The following is a 16394-nucleotide window of genomic DNA, read 5'->3' as shown; positions in this document are numbered from 1 at the left end:
AATTCAATTTGGTGTACAAAGGAGGTAGTGGGCATTCAGCATTCAGTATGGATATAGCTGAAACAAGTAAGCCACTAATTTCCGGTTTTAGATGACACCACCAATTGTGAAGATTGCAAATAACTCAAAAGTTTTGACCCAATGTGCCACCATAGTTGGGCTGTCATCAACGTTGTACAATGACACCAAGTGTGGGAGCAACTTTCTATCTTGAGCTAGGAGCCATTCATTAACACTTACTCCATAATGTGTGATGACACCACTGCCCTTACTTAAGCAATTATATAACTATCATGTACTAGCTAAAACTACTCAATAGTTTTAAAGTAGAAACAAAGGGAAATGGCTAACCAACCCACCCCTCTTTTTTTTTTTGTTGATCAGCAACACAAAATTGATTCAATAGATTAAAAAAGAGGTACAACAAAGATTTGTGGGCACAAAAACCAAGCCCACCCAGAAACTATTCACTATTTACAGAATTGCCCAGAACATATTGTCTTTGAGTTCCTTGCTTTGCCAAACCATCAGCCAAACTGTTAGAAGACCTCCTAATCCATCGTATTTGGATCATCATATCTTTAGAAATCTGCTTGAATCTCCTGAATTCATTCCTTAACTTCCATATGATTCCCTCCCCTTTTTTCAACCAGCCCACAACTACTTTTGAATCACCTTCAGTGATCAGCTTAGTAATCCCCATTCCTTTAGCTTTCTCTACTCCATAGATTGCTTCCATTAATTCCAATCTCACCACATCTCCATGCTGAATAGGACCTGAGTACAAAGATAGAATGTTTCCATTTTCTTCCCTAATCACCCCACCTATACCCGATGGTCCAGGATTGCCCATACAACTACCATCAAAGTTTAATTTCTTCCACCCAACACATGTAGGAGACCAGGCCTCATGAACAATCTGTCTTCTAGACGAAGAACCCGCAATTATTCCCCACGATCTGAAAAAATCTTCAACCTTAAAGTCAGCAAAGAGCTTTAAAGTGCTCACCCAATGTGCTACTACCAACCAACCCCTCTTAGCCTATAAATACATGTAATATACTCTCTTTTTCAGAACAGATAACAGAGTTGTGTTTTTTCTTATTTTTGTTTTTTTATTTTTTTTAATAGGTAAAGTATAATTTCATTAAGCTAAGAGGCCGTACATGAGAATATGTACCAAAAGAAACCTTAACGGATTAACCCCCCCGGCAAAAAATAAAAAATCTACAGTCAAAAAAGAAGAAGAGATTAGGTGCTGATTTCTAATAGTTCCCATAGATGTTGATTCCAGCAAAAGGATAGGTGCTAATTCTTAGGTTAATTTTCTTCCATGTTCTTATCAGTGTTTTTAAAGCGCAAAGGCCAATTTGCGCCTAAGGCGCAAGGCAAGGCGCACGCCTTCTTTAAAAAGGTGCAAAATTACAAAAAGATAAACTAAAAAATCAAAAAAAAAGTCAAAAAAATCAAAAAAAAATGCCAAAAAAATTTAAAAAATGCAAAAAAATAAAAAATATTAAACATAATGTTAATAAAAAACATAAACTTAAATTTTAAAATAAATTATTTAAAAAAAGCTATTATCTAAAATTAAAATACATAAACATAACATGTAAAGTGTATTCAAATGAAAATTTAAAAATAAAAGCAAACATATAAAGCATTTTCAAGCATGTAAAACCCACAATCTCTTTTTTTCCTTAATTGCATTGCTTCAAGTAATTAATATGATGTAAAACATATTGCATTCTTGATTCTATGAGTCGCCTTTGTCCCATGCTCCTCAAGGCAAGCCCGAACAAGTCTATGTTAGGGTCTAAAATTCTTATTTCTCACATAAAAAATAATGATTTTATAACTTTCATTGCCTTTTAAGAAGATATTTTATTGCAATGAATGAATGAAGCTTCAGGACCCTAACATAGACTTGTTTGGGCTTGCCTCGAGGAGCGTGGTTGGAGGTCTGGGGGCAGAGACCCCAGCCCAGCGGTTAGACTCAAAAAAAAAAAAAAGAAAAGAAAAATGCACAAAATTTTAAAAAGGCGCACGCCTGGGCTGAGGCGCAAGGCGCATCAAGCGTGTGCCTTTTGAAAGGGGTGCGCCTAGGACCTGGGCAAGGCGCATACCCCAAAATGCGCCTCGCCTGTGCGCCTAGGCACGCCTTTTAAATCACTAGTTCTTATATTATAGGATCATCCTACATTAGTTGCTCAACTCACCACAGAGTCACCCCTATCAAACCAACAAACAATATAGTGTCTATCCAATCACTAAAAACGCTATAGATGCCAGAGAACCCCAACTTCAAAAGGTGCTAACAATTTTGAATCACAATCCCTTTACCGATGACAGATTCAAACTCCCTCTAGGAAAATTGCAAAGCTATTTACGAAGGATAGCAAGCAAAGACTCCCATAACTTGACCACCCCACCTTAAATAAAATACTTGGGCCTAAAACATAAAAATAGGCAATCCTAGGTAGCCTGGCTCCCAAAAGAAGTTTTTTTTTTTTTATGTTCCCAACAACATTGATAATTTCACAAGGGTTAAACACCATTTCATAGTAAACAACGTTGGATAAAGTAGATTTGGTCAAGGTTATCCTTATAATAATATAAAATTCTTCCATTACAACTATATCTAAAATTACCCAAGATGCAAAAATTAATTTAAAGGCCAATTTCATTCTTACAACCAAGGATGTAAGCCAACCTCTCCGTGTCAACTTCAATGTTAGGACAAATATTCCCGAGCATATTTTTTTATTAATAAGTAATTGTGCAGAATAAAAGAAAAAAAATAAGGCAAAGAAACAACATGATAGTTATTACTTTCTATTTAAATTTCCTACCGGGTAATTCATACACAAATCCACAAGTTCGCAATTTTCTTAAATTGGCATAACAGCAAAATAGTATAGTATTTTAAAGCAACTAACAAATAAGAATGACAATTAGCAAATTAATAATTAGAATAATGCACGCAATAATGTTAGTAGAAAATTACTAAAAATATTTGCAGCTTGCAGATAATGAAGAAGAAGAAGAAGGAAAAGGGGAGGAATCCCCCGCTTCACATCGAGAAACACTCCACAGACAGAAAGCGCGGGAGACCCCTTTCAAAGGAACGGAGGGCCCGTGGTTCCAGGAAAAACATCGAACAGAAGAAAAGAAGAAGAAGAAAGAAAGAAAGAAGAAAAGAATACCTGTAACGGTCAAAGCCCGCCTCGTCGACGGATCTTCACAGCGGGGTCTTGAACTGAAAACCCTCTTCGACCTCAGTCTTGCATAAGCTTTTAGAGAAAACCTAGCCCCCCCAGCCCGCTTATTTGTCCTAGCTCTTTGCAAATGAAAGACTTTTGGAGGGTTTCACACATCTACAAATTACAATGTGTTAATATGTGATGAGGAGCATTGTTTAATGATGCACCCGCATCAGTTGGAAAGACTAAAAATGAGAAGAAGTGCCTTGGTACGAGACCGGTTCCTTACGCAGCGCACCTCACAAGGACATTCCCATCATATATCGGGAGAGATCGGCTTGAATAGGTGCAAGACCCGTTCGAACAGCCTTTAAAGCCTTGCATTGGGGATATCTCCGTATTCTGGGAGATATTCCCAATGCAAGGCTATAAAGTCTGATGAACATTTCCCTCACTTAAGTGTTATTATTCATGGGGAGTCATCATATATTAAGAATATCTCTTGTACTTGTGTGTTAGTACTCATGGGGAGATGTTCCCAAAATCCAATAGACGGAGATTTGCCTAAGAGGTCAGTGTGAGGTGCTTGTAAGAAGCAGATCACCCATTTGTCTTGCGCAGTATTTGCAAATAAAAACTTTACATATATGGCATCCAGCCTCACATTGGAATATTTCCCTATACATATATATCTTAAACTTACATGGAGTTGTTTCCATGCTGTTGCATGCTCATGTCTTCACAAATTTCGTATAATTTTTACTTGAAAGAGACTTTTATTTGCATTATTAAGCTTCCACAGTAATTCTAGATGGTGATAACGATAGTAATAATGTATTCAAAATTTTATATATATATTTACTTTTTGTTTTTATATGCTTTTTGTTTTTTATTAATAATCAGATGCATATTGCAAAATTCAAATTTGATTACATAAACACGTCATATAAATATGTGATAATTGGATCGAGTTGTGAAATTTTAAATATCATTGACAGGTCTACCTGCTTGGTTAAATTAGAGTTATACAATGATTTACGTCTAAAAATATAAATTAAGAAAGAAAATTTCAACTCTAAAAAAGAGTTGGGAGATATCTGCTACCAATTTGGAATGGCTCCTGAGATCCTCAACCTTCAGACCGGCCTACAGAAAAAAGAAAGTAAAGTCTTATAAGAAAAAGGAAGACAAAAAATATAAGAAATCAAAAAGATTTTCTAAAATAAGAAACACTTCCGCCCCAACCTGTTTCAAATGTGGGCAAAAAGGGCACTGTGCTAATAAATGTTTTAAAAATAAAAATTCCTTAAAGAAAATTAATGAATTAGGAGAAGCAGAAGAATAAAAAGTGTCACAAAGGGAATCCTCTACTTCCTCTGAAGAATGTTGTGCCAATGGCATATGTACTTGTAAAAATGAAACAAAATCAGAAAATGAAGAGTTAGGGAAAATTAATGTATTAACCTTGAATGAAAAACATCTTCTAGAAATACTAGATGAGATTCTTGATGAGGAATCCAGAAAGAATATGTATATATGCTTATAGCCCTTCAAAGCATAGATAAGGAAAGGGATAATAAGGAAATGGCTAAAAGGTCATTCGATGAGAAAAATATAATTTCATATAATGAGATTATTAAAAGAACCAAGGTAGAAAATTCTAGACCTCCTACCTTGCATGATCTACAAGAGGTCAATCAATTAAAAAAGGAAATAACAACCCTAAAAATTGGGGTTGATCATTTAGAAGTTGAAAGATTTTGGGTAGAACAATCAGAAAAATCATTAGAACAAGAACCCGCTAAATTCAATGGAGATGGCGAAGAGTTTATATACTCCATAGAAGAATTAAAGTACCAAAAGTAGTACTCAAGAATCACCATTATAATCAAGGATTTCAACCTCTCTGTGGTAGCCCTAATCGACTCAGGAGCAGACATCAATTGTATTAGAGAAGGCGTTGTACCTTCTAGATACTTTGAGAAAATCTTTCAATAGGTTAATGCCGCTGATGGGAGAAAACTAGGGGTAAAATATAAGATCCCTGTTGCTCATTCCTATAGCCAAGGAACTTGTCTAAAGTCCACTTTCTTTATGGTAAAAGACTTGAGGCAAGAGGTTATTTTGGGCACTCCATTTTTAATATCCATCCTTCATTGCCAAATTGATCCATTAAGCATCACGACAACTAAAGGAGAAATTCTTGTCACCTACAAATTATGCCAAAAACCAAAGGCCTCCATTATTAACACTCTAAAACAGAGTTTAAGAGGCAAAGTCAAATTTATCTCTGAATTGCAAACAGAGATAAAAGAAAAGCAACACATTAATTTGCTAAATGAACCAAAGACCCAGTTGGAAATTGAAAATTTCTAGACAAAAATAGAAAAGAAGATATGTGCTGAAACACTAGCGCATTTTGGCATAGGAAAAAACACATGGTTAATCTTCCATATGAAGAAGGATTTAGCAAAGCTAAAATCCCAACAAAAGCCAGACCACTCCAAATGAATAACTGATTATTGGAAATTTGTAAAAAAGAAATCCAAGAATTATTAGATAAAGGTCTAATTAGACCAAGTAAATCTCCATGGAGTTGTTCAACATTCTATGTTGAGAATGCCGCAGAAATAGAAAGAGAATTCCAAGGCTTGTAATAAACTACAAGCCATTAAATAAAGCCTTAAGATGGATTAGGTACCCAATCCCTAATAAACAAGACTTAATAAATCGTTTATACGATGCAGAAATATTTTCCAAATTTGACCTAAAATCAGGTTACTAGCTAATCATAATAGAAGAAAATGACAGATATAAAACCACCTTTATAGTTCCTTTTGGGCATTATGAATGGAATGTTATGCCCTTCGGCTTAAAAAATGCCCCTTAAGAATTCCAAAGAATTATAAATGAGATTTTTACCCTGTACACTCAATTTATAATAGTGTACATCGATGATGTGTCAATCTATTCCTCATCTATAAAATCCCATTGGAAACATCTGAACATATTTCTAAGAATAATGAAGGAGAATGGATTACCAATATCAGATAGAAAAATGAAACTCTTTCAAACAGAGATCAGATTTTTAGGATATCAAATTTCCAGGGGGAAAATCACACTAATACAAAGGGTAATAGATTTTGCAGATAAGATTCCCAATGGAATTAAGGAAAAAAACCCAGCTCTAAAGATTTTTAGGTAGTCTAAGTTATGCAGCAGACTACTATAAAGAGCTAGCTCATGATCGACAACTGCTTCAAAAGAGACTTAAGAAGAACCCCCCATAATGGAATAAGCAGTTTACTCAAACAATGAAAAGAATAAAGCAAAGAGTAAAAAACCTTCCATGTCTCAACATTCCTCACCCAAAAATCCCTAAAATAATAGAAACCAATGCCAATGAATTAGGATATGGAGGGATCCTAAAACAGAAAAGAAATTGGAAAGATGAAATTGTCTGATTTACTTATGGAACCCGGAATGACACCCCAAAAAAATATTCTACTATTAAAAATGAAATGCTCAACATAGTTCTTTGCATCACTAAATTTTCAAAGTGATTTGATAAATCAACATTTTACTCTACAAATTGATTGCAAATCCGCCAAGGAAATTTTGGAAAATGATGTCAAAAACTTGGTTTCAAAACATATTTTTGCTAGATGGTAGGCTATTTTATTGGTATTTGATTTTGAAATTAAATATATTAAAGGATCTGAAAATACTCTACCAGACTTTCTAACTAGGGAAATCTTGCAAGGTTATCTAATTCAAGATGACCGACAGAAGGCCATGTCTTCCAATAAGTCATAATTCAAGGCATTCAAGAGGAACTAATGAGTTCAATCCGAGATCTAATCAAACCGGATCAAGCTCAAGGACTAATAAGTCCCCCTTGTTATCTCTCTTAATTAGGGATCCATCCCCAGTCATGAATGAGGCTAATTCAAGCCAATATATTTCTAATTCATCGGAGTTCGTTGTAACAATCTCTCATGAAGAAGCCGCCTCCGTCTCCTTTCACGTCAACTCGGAAGGAGCCCTACAACAACTAGCCCTCTCAATCCTTGATGGGCATCATTTCATAGTCTATGGGCAAAATAAATACCAAAAGTTTTATGAAGAAATTCTCTTACATACCAGATCCGTAAGAATTTAGCATTATTTCAAGGATCCAAATAAGACAGAACTGGCTTATTCTAAGTTAGTAATAGCAAAATTCATGTCTTTGACAGCATGGGGTGACTCTAGCAAACCCAAATTCATCACCAAACCTATCTACATGAGACCCAAAATATTCAACTACTGGAACTATCAAGACGCCTGGTATAAAGTCTTCCTGTTACAAAATTCCATTTTTAGACAATCATGGTTTATCAGATTTTCTGAAAATTTTCAAGGTTCATATTCTGATTGGGCATATGTTTGGTAGACCTCTTGGGGAGCCACAGGAGATATTTTCCCTCGTCAAGAACTTATTGACAAATACAGAGTGTTTGGTAAGGGGATATCATATCTAGAATTCGATCATGTTAAACAAATTGAATTCTTTAAAATATTTCATCTCCCTTGGATTCTAAAATGGAGTTACCATCTTGATACTTCCTGGATGCCCCCATTCATTGACCGAATAATTGAAATTAAGTGGTGGGATAAATTCAATCTCATGGAGACCCTTAAGCACACTTCAGATGAAGATGACATTTTCTAGTCTATCTTTGAGTCATTCATGGGCAAGCTCCAGAGTAAGTTTCCGGATTTGGACCTATTAGAACTTGAAGACATGTCCCTTCAAATGACCGAAAGAATGAAATAAAAAAGTAAAGGAATTTCAAAGGACATCGAGACAGAGAGTGCCCGATCTCTCAGCCCACACTAAGGTCACTCTTCAAGTCATTGATTGAAGATTCCATCTCATCTTGAACAGTAAAAGCTAAGACAGTTGGTCCTAATAGGACAATATGAAGATAAGTTAGCAACCTAATAATTCAGATTGTGTGAAGGAAAAGTTAAAATGCATCTCAATAATAAATGCCTTGAAGATAAGAACAAATAAAATGGCTCCCCGTTGTCTCTCGCTCTCGAAGCTTCAACAACCTCTATATAAGGAGCTCTTCTCTTTGATTAGAATGTGCAAAAATTTCCCAAGTGCAGAAGTCTCCAAGTTCTCAATGCTTTGTATTAATCTGAGTGATTTTCTTTCCTAGTGATCTTAGAAGGGTGCTATTTGTGAGTTTTGTAATTTTGTAAGAAATTGTGTGTTGTTGTATCATCGTTAAGAATCTATCTGTTTGATCTTATATCTCTGTAAGTATCAATATTAAGAAATATTTCAATTTCTGTTTTCATTATATTAAGAAATATTTTCGATCATTGTTCTCAATATGTTTTTTACATAACATACTTATCTCCATCGGCTCCATTCTTCACTATTCATATTGTTAACCCACTTATCATATTGTTTACTGTTCATCTCCATATCATTATTCACTATTAATCTCTATATCACTATTCACAGTTCATCTCCCTTTCATTATTCACTGTTATACATCGTTTTACTATTTTGGTATGTTATTATTCATGGGGAGCCATCATATATTAAGAATATCTCTTGTACGTATGTGTTAGTATTCATGGGGAGATGTTCCCAAAATCCAATACACCAGGATTTGCCTAAGAGGTCGTTGTGAGGTGCTTGTAAGGAGCAAATCGCCCTTTCGTCTTGCACAGTATTTGCAAATAGAAACTTTACATATATGACATACAACCTCACATTAGGAATATTTCCCTATACATATATCTTAAACACACATGGAGTTGTTTCTATGCTACTGCATAATCATGTCTTCACAAATTCTGTATAATTTTTACTTGAAAGAGAATTTTATTTGCACTATTAAGCTTGTACGTGGTAATTCTAGATGATGATAATGATATTAATAATGTATTCAAAAAATTATATAAATATATTTTTTATTTTTTGTTTTTATATGCTTTTTACTTTTTATTATTAATTAGATGCATATTGCAAAATCCAAATTTGATTACATAAACACCTCATCTAAATATGTGATAATTGGATTGATTTGTAAAGTTTCAAATATCATTGACAGGTCTACATGCTTGGTTAGATTCGTCTTTTTATAATATTTTATTATTTGGTGTTTTTTGCTATTCATTTATCAAAAATGTAATATTTAAATGGAGGGAATTGAATAAGGCAAAAAGTAGTAGTTCAATTTATAATTTAAACCTCACAATTAAATAGAAACTAAATTAAAAATGAGTATTTTAGTCCAAAGAAAGTTCAACAATCTTATTTATATTTTTAATAGTAGTGTAAATATAGAATTATATGTGTGTTCAATTTTTTTAATATATATATATATATTATTTCTGTGTAAAAATAATTCCCATATGTCACACTTACTTTTTGTTTAATATGATAATTTGTTAATATTATACATGTGTCTGAATGATTTTTTACAACATTTATGTATTTTTATATTTTATTAATTTTATTATTTGTTTATGACATTAAATTTTAATACATTTGACCCAAAAGTTCATCTTTGCCAAATAGTAAAATAATTTAATTTTTGGTCAATTCTAAAGTATGTATTTCATTTTCATTATCAATAGAAATAATTCTTTTTATTACATTATTTTTTAATTTGATTAATAAAAGTATCTTAATTGTGTGATTTTTTTCTACATTTTTGTAAATTTCTATACTTATTTGTATTTTAAAAATGTTATTACCTAACTATGACTTCATAGGTTTATCAATTTGAATCAAATGGTTGAATTGCTTAGTCATCACTTGGATAAATAATATTTTTGTTTCTTAGTCAATTTTAAAATATATGGGTTTATGTTGTTAAAAATATTGACATAGATCTAATTAATGCCATTTATTGGTGATAAATAATTTATATATAGGATTTAATGAGAGAAAATTGGAGTTAATACCTTTAAGTATAAGACTTAATGAAAAGGGGATTATATGAGGTGGAGAGTAATAATTGAAGTTATATTTTCAATTCTTACAATTAGATATGTAATAAATAGACAAATATGGGCATTTTAATAGCCATCAAAAGTTGGCATTAAAGTTGTAATAAAATGACCTTCATAGCTTTTATTAAACAAAGAAATAGAGGGTAATTTTAGTCCCAAAAAAACTTTTACTCTACATCCACACTTTTATATGTAGTATTATTTATACTAAGAGCCAATTCGGTTTGTGGAAACGATCAATATCAAAATCACCTATTTCTGAGCCTGTTTGGTTTAATCGAGAATAATTATTATCTTAGCATTTATCATTAATTTATGAATATTTTATTAACATATTAGTATTTTATTATTACTAATAATATTTTGTTAATAATTCATTATTCTATTATATTTTATTATCAGTTTCTTAATATTCTATTGTTTTTGTTTTATTAATTTAAAACTAATTTGATATTATTTAATAATTAATACGTTAGTATTTTATTATTACTTTAATTATATTATATTATATTATTATTTCATTTGTACTTACTTATTATTGAATAAATAATATATTTTATTTTATTATTGATTTATTAATATTTTAATATACTACTATTATGTTATTAATATTCTACTAATATATTAATAATTATTTTAATTATTAATATATTCTCATTTTATTGTTATTATTATGTTCATAATATTTTATTAGTATTTTGTTATTTAATTATTAATGTTTTATTATTATTTCATGAACTATTTGTTAATGTTGTATTATTATTTATTATTATGTTATTAATTTAACTATATTGTATTAATATTTTATTTATACTTTATTATTATATTTAATAATTAATATCTTTGCTTTTATTATTAATTTATTATTATTATTATTTGACTAGTATTTTGTTAATAACTTATTATTTGATTACTATTATTATTAGGGTAAAATACAAAAACCTCCCCTGAAGTTTCTGACAATCTTAAAATCGTCCCCTATAGTTTCACTTTAACAAAAACCTCCCTTTTATTTTTGAGAAATTCAACAAAAACCTCCCTTTCGTCAATGACCAAGATGGAAAACGTCAAAGAGATTATATTTTTTTTCAAAATACCTATTTTACCCTTTTATGAATTAATGTGTATTTGATCCTCGAACATTGTTCATCTTCTTCAACTGCTTCTCCATTAAAGCGTTGGGTTTTGCCCTTCTTCGACGGAGGTAAATCTGTTACGCCCGCAGCTTCCACGACTGTGCCCGTCTACAAAAACAATAGAAACAAACAAAGGAAAATAATTATAGAGAAACCTTTCTTCTTCTTCTTCTTCTTTAGTAGGGGCAGGAACACGAACAGAAACCTTACCAAGAAGCTTGAGTGGAAAGAGAAATTACGAAAAATCTTTAATAAGTTGAGTAAAGTTTTTAGATCTTAATATCTTATCAATTGGAATTGGAAAAGAGGTGCTTCAAAACTATCGTTTGCTATTGTAGAGTTCTACTTTGCAAAAAAATGAGAAGACACTTTCCATGAATTTCTAGGATGCCCAAATCTCAAGGCATAAAGCTTGCTTTAATGTAAGGAAACTCAAAACAAAGACCATATCAACCCCAACCCACAACACCATAGAATGTTCGAAAGTCTCCTGATTTTAAGCATCAAAACCATAGAAGCCAGTACAGCTGCCACATCCCTCTTGTCTTATAGAAACAAAATATTTATCGAACAATATATCCTTATAATACGAATCCAATTTCTTAAGCTCCTTATGCTTTTGGGATTAAATGGTTAGGAGTCAAGGTTCTATTTCAAATCCACTATTCATGATAGTTCCTAGTGTCTAAATCATTCACTTGTAAAAGCCAATAATGTTTAAATCGAAGACCCACACGACCTAAAAATTTATCTACAACACTAGAGAGTGGTTATTGAGGTCAAGAGGTAAACATAGGTTAAGCCTCTGTAACGTTGGAATTTTTCTTGACTAACGAAGAAGAGCTAGGGTTTTTCCTAAATAGGTTTTTCCCTTTGCTTTGCTTTTCCCATGTCCACGTTGGAGTGGCAACCAAACTTTTTCACTTTTTTTTTTATTTTACATTTGAAAACAAAAATGAGAAAATAGGATAAAAGGACAAGGGCAGCCACACCTTATAATAACTTCACACATGTGAGATCTCAAGTTCGTGCATGCATGACGCGTAAAAACTTGAATGGAAATGCACCTCATCATACACGAAAAACGAGTGTAGGAGATCTGAGCTCGGGATAGGGAGGTAGATCTTGCCTACTTTATAGTTGGATAAATGGAAATGATAGTTAGTCTCAGTAGGACCAGGAAAATCATTAACGTATGAAAGGGTAAAATAGGTATTTAAAAAATATTTGATCATGGGTTTAACATTTTCCATCATGATTATTGACGGAATGGAGGTTTTTTGTCAATTTTTTTTAAATAGCAGGGACGTTTTTGCTAAAGTGAAACTATAGGGGAGGTTTTATGATTGCTAGAAAGTTTAGGGGAGATTTTTGTATTTTACCCTTATTATTGTTGTTGTTGTTATTTTAATAATATTAGGGTTTATTTTTTTTTTCATGAGTTCTTTACTTTTCGACAAACTCTTGATGAGAATCCTATTCCCTAGGGGGAGCTTGGAATGGCCATTCCCCCATATGGGAGAACCCAATCCCTCAAGAATGGGAATTGAAATCCCATTTCAACCAAATAAATAGTTGGACCATTCCATTTCTGATTCCACACATATTCCAAGGAACCAAATGAACCTTAAAATTAAGAGGACCCATGGGATGCATAGGGTTTATGAGAAAAATTTAGGAGCTCTATGACTTTTCCAATTAAGTGGTGTTAATTGAAAGGCATATTCGTTTACTCTAATCTACAATCTTTGTAAAGCAACTATCATCTGACAAAAAAAGTTATGATTTTTTGTTTTTTCTGAATGCAGGAGAATATTGTTCTAAATTTTGAATGTTGAGTTATGGTAAATGATAACTAACAATTTCACCCTTGAGAGTATTGATGGTGTATCTAAGTGTGCAACATCTTTAGTAAGCTTCCTTGTGCTTAATTGGTATAGAAAGTTAGGATGCTATATATGATCAAGTGGTAGCTTTATTGACTATTTGTGTGTACTTCAATGTGACAAAGACTAAAAAAGAGAAGAAAACACACCTAGAGTCCTAGTCAAATGATTAGAGATTTCAGAGTCAATAATCTAGTGTGAGGGTTTGGATGCCAAGCAAACCATACCTAAATGTGCAAGAGTAGTGGTGTTATGCTGAGAGGATGTCTGAAGAAACTTCTCATACTCCTCGCATGGGACACTTACCATTTCCTTTCCAAAAGCACTTGTAGATGTGGAGGGTCTTTGATTAGTTTGTTGGTTCTCACTAATTATACCACCACCACTAGTCATAGCATGATTAGCCCAAGTGTTGGGTGGACCATGTAAGTCATAACATATATAAGTTAAGAGTATGTCCCTCTAATCCACAATATATGCACCTCCTAGGACTAGTACTCCGTCATCTACCATGATCTCTCCTTGAATCTTGATCTCCACCACGACCACCAATATGATTGAACATATGACCACCTCAAGCCCTTGGAAAAACACGACCACCTCCACCACCTCTATTTCCATGACTTCCCCCTTATCGCCACCACAAAATTAGACTTGTCCAAGAGAGTAGAATGCTCCATAGGTTCAATAGAAATCCTCCAGAGACAAGCAAACACCTCCTCAAGAGAGGGGAGAGTAGATCCACTTAATATTTGTGCTCAAACAATTTCATATTCAGATTTTAAACCCATTAAAAACTTTGCCACATCAAGTTGTTCTCATTCTTGTTGTTGAAATTTAACATCCGGAGTCAAAGGGTGATATACATTAAGCTCATTATGGATGTTTCTGATGCTTGCATAGTACTCTTCTAGACTTTAATTTCCTTACTTTAGGTTAAAATACTCTTGATAAAGTTGGTACATTCTAGTAGTGTTATCTTGGCCAGAATAAAATTTCTTAGTATGGTCTCAGATATCCTTAGTTGTATTCAAGAACATAAAGTTCACACTAATTTTAGACTCCATGCTATTTCACGACTAGGTCATAATTTGTGCCTCATCTTATTCCCACTCACTAAACCCTAGCGAGTCAGAAAGGGGTTTCTCCTCTTTTACATGTTTCACCTTTTTCTTGGCTCTCAATAACACTTTCACTGATTTAGCCCATGACACATAGTTCTCACCATTTAATTTGATAGAGGTCATTTGTACATTCAGGTAATAAGGGGAAATCATAACACCAATCTTATTATCATTACTCCAATTGTTGCCATTATAACAAAATCACCACACACACAAAAAAAAGTTCAACTATAAGAGATAAAAGTCACTCTTCACCATTCAACACTACACCACACGCCACACAATAAAACATTATTGTTACGATACTGCTACTGTCATAGGTTCAGCCCCAAAAAACCCTATTGTTACCACACATATTTAGACATAAATGAAGATAAAAACAATCTATATGCATACCTATCAATTAGCATTGCCACATGGATGAAATCCAGTCCAAAAGAGAGAGAACACACCACACTATCAGTCGACTAGAGGGTTTTATTCACACTTGTCCACAACTAGCCCTATTTGAGTCATCAATTAGAGGGTTTCTAGCAAACCACCATAACAACCACCACCACAACAACTGGTGGCATATTTATCTCCAAGAAGGAAAAACGACCACTCTTTTTTTGGTCCCTTATCGATCATCCAATTAGTTTGGGAGTTATTTCAAAAAGAAGTTCTGACATGGCAATCCTAAAAGGAAAGAAAGAATAAAAAATTGAGTTATAGACTGATTTTCTAGTGTTCTAATACCATATGAATGATACGATTAACACTAGTTTAGTCCTAGGTCTGCAATAAGTAAGAAGGAAAGAAGAAGAAGAGAAAGAAAATAAGAGAAGAATAAAGGATTTGGTCTAAGAAGAGGAAAAGTCACTCTCTCAACTGACCCACCTTATACTTATACTCTTTGCATTAGACTACGGAAGACAAATCTATAAGACACACAACTTAAGCTTAGACAAAATAGACAATTCATCCTTAATTAAATTGAAAAATGACCAAACCACCCTTGCATTGTCAATTATTACAGAAATATTGGAGATGTACATTTGTCTAAAAGATTGGTTGGATGCAAAAAAATAAGGTGCAAGATAAAAGAGGACATGGCGCATCATCTAATGTATCACCATAAAAAGAAGGAAGTGGAACTTGAAGTTGAAGATTTTTTTTTAGATTATTGTACATTTTGAGATTTTCAATTTTATTCGTTACTTGTATTTTTCTTCAAAATTCTATTGTAAATTGTAAATTTTTTATTTTAAATTTATTACAGTATTTTCTTTTCAATAATTGTAAATTTATTTTATTTTTCAATTTCATTACAATTTTAGTTTTTTTTTTTTCATTTCCATTTAATCATTTTCATTATTTTTCATAATTCTATGATTTTATCTTAGATTAAAAAAAGAAAACGAAAGATTAGAATCCACATCACCTGTGCCAAGATCTGGCGCCGCATATCTCATACATTGTGGGTCCCGCTTTTAAGGCTGAGCCCTAGTTTCATGATGAGATGTGCGGTGCTGGATTATGTTGGGAGAATCCCAACTCGAAAGATTGTAGGTGAACGCGGCACTACACGACTACACGCCAATGGAATAAAAAAGCATCCGACCTGCCGGATTCGAACCAGCGACCTAAGGATGTCTGACGGCTTTTACCAACTACAGTCCTCCGCTCTGCCAACTGAGCTAAGGTCGGACAACTGACTATAGTGCAAAACAATTTTAATTTATGAGTTCTATTTTATGAAGCTGATTTGTGATTCAAGTATGCCCTTAACTCTCAATATTTCCTCTTGGTTTTACTTTATTGGGTGGTTCACCAACCAAATGCAGAAGAGTCTGCTTTTTTTCCCTTCTGACTCCACACAATAGAGTTCAAATCTGCGCTCCACTCGGTTTCGCCCCATAAATGCCCCACATGCGCTATGTGCGCCACCTGTCCCTTCACACGGTTCCACTATTAACGCGTGCGAGAATAACGAAACGTCCGTTACTCCCCCAAAGACCATTTCATTCGAAAGATTAGGAT

The 16394-nt window shown here is 33.1% G+C and overlaps 1 non-coding gene across 1 annotated transcript; it reads right to left on the bottom strand.

Annotated features, from left to right (window-relative positions):
• Positions 1-15969: 15969 nt before the first annotated feature.
• TRNAY-GUA (transfer RNA tyrosine (anticodon GUA)) lies at positions 15970-16061 on the bottom strand. Its single transcript is given in 2 exon segments — positions 15970-16005; positions 16025-16061. It is a non-coding gene; the product is annotated as a tRNA-Tyr (tRNA).
• Between the last annotated feature and the right edge of the window lie 333 nt (positions 16062-16394).

Source organism: Nelumbo lutea, chromosome 1, assembly GCF_056320005.1.
Source record: "Nelumbo lutea isolate HS-2025 chromosome 1, American lotus-T2T, whole genome shotgun sequence".
NCBI lineage: Eukaryota > Viridiplantae > Streptophyta > Magnoliopsida > Proteales > Nelumbonaceae > Nelumbo > Nelumbo lutea.
The sequence above is the reverse complement of the archived record's forward strand: the minus strand, read 5'-3'. Positions and strand labels throughout refer to the sequence as shown.